This window comes from Peromyscus eremicus, chromosome 7 (assembly GCF_949786415.1).
Source record: "Peromyscus eremicus chromosome 7, PerEre_H2_v1, whole genome shotgun sequence".
NCBI classification, from domain to species: Eukaryota; Metazoa; Chordata; class Mammalia; order Rodentia; family Cricetidae; genus Peromyscus; species Peromyscus eremicus.
In genome coordinates this window covers 69722846-69731915 of record NC_081422.1, presented here as the reverse complement: position 1 = coordinate 69731915, position 9070 = coordinate 69722846, and positions in this window count along the sequence as shown.

Here is a 9070-nt window from a genome sequence, read left to right as displayed (position 1 = left end):
CCTTTTAAAGCCATCAGAGGAAGAGGATGATAGATAACTATTTGGAAACCATATAAAACATGCTTGCTTTGTGGGGATCCAAGCTGGGTATTTCTTGGTTTGGTTTGGTTTGGTTTTTTTTGTTTTGTTTTGTTTTTCTTTTTTGAGATAGGATTTCAAGTAGCCTCAGCCAGGCTGTCCTTGAACTTCTGATCTTCCTGCCTCTGCTTCCCAGGTGTTGGTGTTACAGACATGAGCCACCATACCTATTTTAGGTAATACTGAGGATTGAACCCAGGGTCGGTGCCTATGAAGCAAGTATATTTGAACTACATCCCCAACCCCAGTTCTTACATTTAAAATGAGTCTTGGAATGCTAGGCATGTTGATGAGGCCTGCCTGTAATTCCATCACTTGGAAGGCAGAGGCAAGAGGATCGCCCCAAGGTCAAAGCCAGCTGGGTCTACACAGTGAGTCACAGGCCAGTTAGGCTATGTGTTAAGATGGATCTTGATAGTCATATACATGAGTCTTGTATAGAGCATATAATTGGATTTTAAAAACCCATTGTCATTTAGTCAGGAATCTCAATTTTTATATAAGTATTGTTTTGTATCTTGTATTGTTCCTGTTTTGTTGACTCTGTGTGTGTGTGAGGGGGTGTTCCTTCTGTAGGCATTTTCTTTACAGTTATCAAAGGAGTTGTATAAAACACTGATGGTAACGTTCTGTTTGAAACTGATAGCAACTTCAGCCATGTGCAGAAACTACTTCACATCTGTCATGTGCAGAAACTTCTTCCCATCCTTGTGTTAGCAAAGTCAAAATTTTTACCTTTTTTTTTAAATTGTAATTAAAATTTGTTTTTATGCGTATGGGTGTTTTGCCTACATATATGCTTGTGTACTACATGCATGTCTGGTGTTTGAGGGGGCCAGAAGACAGTGCCAATCCCCTGAAACTGGAGTCATGGATGATGACGAACCACCGTCGGTACTGGAAACCGAACCTGAATGTTCTGGAGGTGCTCTTCATCACTGAGCCATTTCTCCAGCCCCTACCTTTTGTCATTCTTGGAGTCAGCTGGCCTCATTTGCAGTCCGTCCTCCGTGTCAGCCTTCTGAGGGCAGAGGTTGCAGGCCTGGATCACCATGCCACCTACAGACTGATAATGCATACGAAATATAAAAAGACACAGGTTAGGGGCTAGAGACTAGCTCAGGATTTAAGAGTACTAGCTGCTGTTGCAGAGGATCCAGGTTCATTTCCTAACCCATCTGGGGCTGCTCACAGTCCTCTTTAAATACAATTTCAGGGGCTCTGATGCTCACTTGGCCTTCAGAAGTACCTGTACTGTATGGTACACATATACTTAGGCACATATACATGCACACACGCAGTTTTCTTTAGTTTTTGGTTTGTTTTGGTTTGGTTTCTGTTCTTTGACGAGTTGGGGCTAGAAAGATGGCTGAGTGGTTAAGAGTACTGGCTGCTGGTCTTCTAGGGGACTGGATTTGGTTCCCAGCACCTACTTGATGGCTCACAATAATCTTTAACTCCAGTTTCAAGGGCCTAATGGCCTCTTCTGGTCTGTGCAGACACCAGGCATGCAGGCAAAACCCCCATCCCTAAAGGAAAAGTAGAGCACAGCCTCATGGGTAGTGGCTGATTTTCTCAGCACCTTGTGCTTGCTTTAGAAGTGTAGCAGCCGGGGCTGGAGAGATGGCACAGAGGTTACGAGCACTGACTGCTCTTCCAGAGGACCCAGGTTCAATTCCCAGCACCCACATGGCAGCTCACAACTGTCTGTAACTCCACTTCCAGAGGATCTGACACTCTCATACAGACATACGTTAAATAAATAAATTTAAAAAAAAAAAAGAAGTGTAGCAGCACTGTGTCGGCGGCGGCTCCATACAGCTTATTTCCCTAGTTCTTAGCTGCACCAAGAGGTGACAGTAAGCCATTGGCCTTTTCTATCGGTCTGTAAGTGCATCAGCCATGTGAATTCTCGGAACACACACATTAGGCAACTTGTGACACATAATTTACACCGTGGCCCATTGTTTAAGGAATGAAAGAGGACTGTGAACCAAATAGTGTTTTAAAAACAAAAATAAAAACTAAAGCAATGTAACTGTTGCTTCTCAGTTAAAAGCCTGCACAGTACTGCTCTTTACACTGTTACTCCATTCAAAAGAACTTTTTAGAAACAGATGTTCTGGTAGAATACAGGATGCTATGGTAGAATACAGAGCGTAGTTGATTCCAGGCATCAAGTAGACTGAACTGTTCATGTCTTTGTTTCACCCTTTCAGTTCCTGTTTACTATTAGATTCAAAAACCAACGTAAGCACTCCCCCTACACTGGTGTGTCAAGTACAGAATTCATTCAGTCATTTCACCTTATGCCTGTTTGTGTTCCAACCACTAATCATTCAGGTCTGAGTAGAGACCGCTGAACTTGGAATAGGGAGGTCTGAGTTCTGATTCTCTTCATCACTGACTCTTCCTGTCACTTGGTTGTTAATCTTGGTGGACCTGCGTTCTTTTTTTTCTGTTTGAGACACTCTATGTAGCCCAGGCTAGCCTACAAGAACCTCATACTCTCTATGTGCCAAGACCATAGATGTGTACTGCCACACCTAGTTCCAAGTTCCCTGGAGATGCAAAGCACCTGGCCTGACAGTCCAGTGACCTGGGCAGACTGACTGGGACAGTGTGTTCAGTTGTGATAGCACAGTACACTGTAAGCACAAGCATCAGCCCTCGAGAGAGCAGCTTTTTCAATGACTCTTCCCCTTCAGAACTGGACTCTTGCTGGACCTTGCAGCCAAGTCATAATCTGCCTTGAGGTCATCTGAAGCTGTGTGCTCAGTGTGCTGTCTTACAATGTGCTCAGCCTGTGTAAGTCTGACCTGCCTTTACGAGAATATAACCAACCTTATGCTTACTTAGCTTACCTATGCAGTCAGCTTTTACAACCCAAGCTAAATGCATAACTTTAATCTTAAACCTTGTGCTCCTCCATGACCCTGACCCAGAATGGGGTGTGTGTGTGTGTGTGAAAACAACCAACAGATTGAAAGCAACTTCTACTGTTTTGAGGTAGGGTCTCTACATAGCCCTAGCTGTCCTGGAACTCACTTGTGTAGACCAGGAGCCTCAAACTAACAGAGCTCTACCTGTCTCTGCCTCCAGAGTGCTGGGATTAAAGATATATGCCATCATACCAGCAAGAGTAATTTTGGGGGCTGGAGATATGGCTCAGCAGCTAAGAGCACTTGCTGTTCTTCCAGAGGACCTCTTCCCAGCACCCACCCCCAGCTCATAGCCACCTGCAACTCCAGCTCCAGGAAACCCAGGACCCTCTTCTGGCTTTTGTGGGTACTGCAACCATGTGGCATACACACAAACATAAATATGCTTTTTTAATCACAAAAAAAAAATTTGTGTATGGATGTTTGGGCTGCATGTATATCTGTGTACCATGTGGGTGCCTGGTACCCACTGAGGCCAGAAGAATGATTACTAGGAGCAAATTTAAAACAAGTATCCACCATGAATATTGGAAGTAATGTGGATATAGGTTGATAATGTGTTGTGGTTTTAAGTGCTATTCTAGGTCAGTAAGTAACTTCCTCTTATAACTGTTAAAGATTTAAAGTATGTATGTGCACCACATACATACTTGATGCTTGTAGAGGCCAGAAGAGGTGATCAGATCTCCTTATACTGCAGTTGTTAACAGATGGTTGGGAGCCACCATTTGTGTGCTGGGAATTGAACCCAGGTTCTTTGGAAGAGTAGTGAGTAGTACTCAATCACTGAGCCATCTGTCTGGGCCCTAACCCCATAAAGATTTCTATAATGGGTTTTTGGGTTTTTGTTTTGTTTTGTTGTTTTTTGTTTTTTCAAGACAGTGTTTCTCTGTGTAGTTTTGGAGCCTGTCCTGGATCTCACTCTGTAGCCCAGGCTGGCCTTGAACTCAACAGAGATCCTCCTGACTCTGCCTCCCGAGTGCTGGGATTAAAGGCGTGTGCTACCACCGCCTGGCATATAATAGGTATTTTTTTTTTTGTTCTTTTCCCATACCGTGTTTTCTGTGATCAGTAAATAGAAAGCAAAGCCCTTTATTAGGGACAGACTTTAAACAGACAGACCACACACTACAGATGGATTGGAGACACACAGAAGTAGAGAATTCACATTTGGGCTCATTCCTGGTCTAAACTACTCCAAGAGGAAGACTCTTCAGTTCTTTTTTTTTTTTTTTAAAGATTTATTCATTTATTATGTATACAGTGTTCTGCCTACATACCAGAAGAAGGCACCAGATCTCATTACAGATGGTTGTGAACCATGTGGTTGCTGGGAATTGAACTCAGGACCTCTGGAAGAACAGTCAGCGCTCCTAACCGCTGAGCCATCTCTCCAGCCCCCGACTCTTCAGTTCTTAATGTGACATCACAAAAGCCCTGACCAGGCTGTGCTCACAGGTTCTGCAATGTCTGGATTGGGCTAGACTCACTAAACCTTTTAAACACTGGGAAGTTTCCCATCCTATGCACCGGTACTTGCTGAGGTTTGCTTGTCAAGCTTGCTCCCAAGGCGAGGTGGTCTCCTTAAATAGGCCAAGAGTGGCTTTTTAGGTGTTCTTCCCATGTCTGGTAATAATGGCTCCGGTGGAAAGCGGTGGGATTTCATCACCCACCGGACGGCACTGTTTCCTTTGCAGTACAGAGGTCTGCTATGATGCATCCTGGTGTGGCCAACCTCACCCAGCAGATGTGACAGGGTGTGCATGTTGTCAGCACTTAGAGGGCCTCACCTCTCACTGCTGTAGACCGGGCAATGGGATTCTGCTCATGCTGCACCTGCCCTTCCGTTTGGAACTCCATCCCAAGCTCCCTTTTTTAGACTACCTCCGCCTGTGCTCGCCTCCCCCACCCTGCCGTACTTGAACCTCTCCGTCTTCAGCTGCAGCTGAGATGGTGCCCTGGGCAGTGTGGCCTGGTGCCGAAGCACGCATCCCTCAGAGCTGAGTCCAGTCTAAGCCTCAAGCTCTGTCCTATGGCTTATCAACCTCGTCCTTGCATAGGTTTCTTATTCCTAAAACAGAGCCTCTGAGAGACAATTCATAGGTTATTGTAAGAATTAAATAACACTATGAATAAAGCTATTTAGCATGATGCTTGGTATTTCGTATACATTTTTCATGCATATGAGTTTTGCCTGTTTGTGGATCACAAGTGTGCCTGGTGTTCAGAGATGAGGAGAGGGTGTTAGATCCCTTGGAACTGGAGGTACCAACAGTTGTCAACCACCATCTGGATGCTGGGATTCAAACCCAGGTCCTCTAGAAGAGCTGTCAGTGCTTTTAACCTCTGCACCACCTTGTCAGAGTCAGATTTATTTTTAGTTGTGTGTCTTTGTGTGGGTTTGTGCATGTGGGTGCAGTGCCCACGGAGGCCAGGGCTCTTAGAGCCCCCTGGAGCTGGAATTACTGGCAACTGTTAGTTTCTCGTAGGTACTGGAAACTGAACTCGGGTTCTCTGCACATGCTGTACATGCTCTTAACCATGGAACCATCTCTCTGGTCCCCTGTAGTAAGTTTTTTATAACATTTGTCCTATTTGAATAATTGTCCGTTTGTTATGGGAGTTAAGGTCAGCTTAGGCCCGGACAGTCCCCTAACAGTCCAGGCTCAGCCATTTGCCCTCATTAGGCCTGCTGAAGGGACAAATTAATACTAAAAGGAGAAAAGGGATAGATTTGGAAGATGAACAAATCAAGAGGTCCGGTGACACCCCCTTCCTCCAGCCTCCCTCCCAAATCCATCTTCTGGGTCCTGATGGCATGTGCCTTTAGACCAAGTACTTGGGAAGCAGAAGCAGGTGGGTCTCTGTGACTTGGAGGCCAGCCTGGTCTTCTACAGGACAGCCTGTTCTAGGACAGCCAAGGCTACATAGACCTTGTCTCCAAAATAAATAAATCTCAAACCGCTTCTTAAAGAAATTTATCTTTCTGCTGTCTAAAAATAAGCATATTACTGTGCTTTAAAAATGGACGCCTCATTTAAAGAAAGAAAAGCACTCTAATCAAAATGAACCAGGAAACAATGGGGCATTGCTATCCCAATAGCTGATAAAATCCACTTCACACGAAAACTAGTCAGAAGAGATGAAGGAAAGCTTCCTTCTAATCAAGGGGACAATTAAAAAGACATCACAATCCTAGACAAATATGCACCCAACTCTGATGTACCCAATTTCATACAACGTGTGCTACTGGGGCTGGAGAGATGGCTCAGGGGTTATGAGCATTGGCTGCTGTTCCAGAGGACCCGGGTTCAATTCTCAGCACCCACATGGCAGCTCAAGACTGTCACTCCAGTTCCAGGGGAACAAAACAGACAGACAGACATACAGGCAAAACTCCAATGCACATAAATAAAAAATTTAAAAAAAAGAAAAAAGTGCATTGCTAGAATTAAAGAGACGTAGTAGACAGTGTCAGTACCCACCCCTCTTTCCCAATAGATGGGCCATCTGAACAAAAATAAACACAAGAATTAAATGACATCATACATCGAATGGACTTAACAGGTCTCTACAGAATATTCTCAAACATCAAGCAATATACATTTTACTCAGCAGCTCCTGGAAGCTGCTTTAAATAGGCCACATCCTGGGACACAATTTTTAACAAATTCAGAAAAATTGAAATAACTCAGTGTATCCTACCTGGATATAATGTAATAAAGTTTAAAATCAACAGAAAACAAATCTCGGGCAAGCATACAAACTCGGAAATAAAACAACTCATAATGATGTATGGATCAAAGAAATAAAAAAAAAATCAAATTCCTAGACCTAACTGAAAATGAAAACAAAACTCTGGGACACACTGAGCCAATCTATGAGGGAGGTACATAACTCTGAGTGCCTACTTTACACACTCAAAAGGCTGGGTGTGGTGCCGCACACCTTTAATCCCAGCAGTCAGGAGGCAGAGACAGTGTAGATAACTCAAGAGTCCAATGTCTGGGACTCATCTCTTGAGTTCTTCCGGGTCATTTTTCCAATTCCACCATCTGCAGCCCACACACATTGTCTCCAGGGCTTGGGCTGACTTTACTCCAAGGCCACTGCTGTTCCTGGTGGTTGTCCCGTAGTACCGGCATCTCCAGAATGATGGGGTCCTCTGCTGCAGCTGGGCCGCGCTTTCCTCAGTAGCCTCTCCTGGGCGCCCTTCAGGGATGCCAGCTGCTCTCCATGACCCTTTCATGCCTTTCAACACTGGCACCACCTGGAAGACTGTTATACTACCAAGTCTGGCTGCCAGTACCTGGATTCCTCTGGAACACAGCTTCTGTGTGTGCTACTCCAAGGAAACCATCCCAGAATCCACATCATTAATACTGGTCTCCTCCCTCTTCCTCCTCCCTCTTCCTCCCCTCTCCTCCTTTCTTTCTTTTTCTTTCTCTTTTAAAGATTTATTTATGTGCATGCATGCCTGTGTGCATTTATCTGCTCCACTTGTAAGCCGGTACTAGGTAGAGGAAAGAGGGAGTCAGATCCCCTGAACTGTCATTACAGAGGTTTTGAGCCACCTGGGGTGGGTGCTGGGAAATGAACCTAGACCCTCTGGAAGAACAGTAAGTACTCTTAACCCTCGAGCCTTCTCTCCAGCCACAATGCTGGTCTCCTCTTAATCACCAATAACGTCTCAGTGCCAACCGACTGGCATCAATTGTCCCAATAAAGCGAAGGTCACTGCAGGGATGCTGCCCTCTTGTTAATCACAGCTGAGTCTTCAGCCCCAGCTGACCCGAACTGCAGATTCCTAATTCAAAATAAGCAACGGGCCTGCCTGATAAGAGTCTCTGCTCCCTTCTGAAGTTTCACAAGCCAGGCCTCCCTCACCTACACCGCTCTCGGCTTTATCCCCTATCTTCCAAGTTCTCACAACGGCTCACCAGTTTGAACACTCGAAGGCTTTTCTAGCCTGCAGTTCCAAAGTCCTTCCACAATCCTCCCCGAAACACATTCAGGGCTGTCACAGAACAGAACCTAGTACCGGTTTCTTAGTTGGGGTTACTACTGCTGTGCTAAACACCATGATCATAAGCAACCTGGGGAGGAACAGGTTTATTTGGCTTACCTATCCTGAATCAGTCCCCTGAGGGAAGCCAGGGCAGGAACTCAACCTGAGCAGGAACCTGGAGGCAGGAGCCTATGCAGACAGAGGCAATGGAGGGGTGCTGCTTACTAGCTTGCTCCTTGTGGACGACTCAGCCTGCTTTCTTATTAAAAAAAAAAAAAACCCAGGACCACTTGTCCAGGGTGGCACCACCCCACAATAGGCTGGGCCCTCCCCATCAATCACTAATTAAGAAAATTCTCCACTGGTTTGCCTACAGCCAGATTTTTTTGTTTTGTTTCGAGACAGGGTTTCTCCGTGTAGTTTTGGTGCCTGTCCTGGAGCTTGCTCTGTAGACCAGGCTGGCCTCGAACTCACAGAGATCCGCCTGGCTCTGCCTCCCGAGTGCTGGTATTGAAGGCGTGCGCCACCACCGCCCGGCCGCCAGCCGGATCTTATGTATGCATTTTTCTCAATTGAGGCGCCCTCTTCTCAGATGACTTCTCAGTCAAGTAGACATAAAACTAGCCAGCACACAAATGATATGGTAATACACATAAGAGAGGTCAAAAATTCTACCAGGAAACTTGTAGAAACAATAAATAATTTAAGCAAAGTGGCAGGATTCAAAATCAACTTGGAGAAAATCAATAGCTTTTCTATCCAACAAGAACAAACGAACACTCTGAGAGAGAGATTGTGGACACGTTCTCATTCACAATAGTCTCAAAGAAAATGAAACATCTAGGGATAAACTGAAACAAGGAGAGGGCAAAACTCTACTATAAAAACTTTAAAACTCTGAAGAAAGAGATCGAGAAAGACACCAGGAAATGGAGCCGACAAGACATCCCATGCTTATGGACCAGCAGAATTAATATTATGAAAATGACCCTATAACCAAAAGCTTTTTACAGAAGCAGTGCAAACCCAATCAAAATCTCCA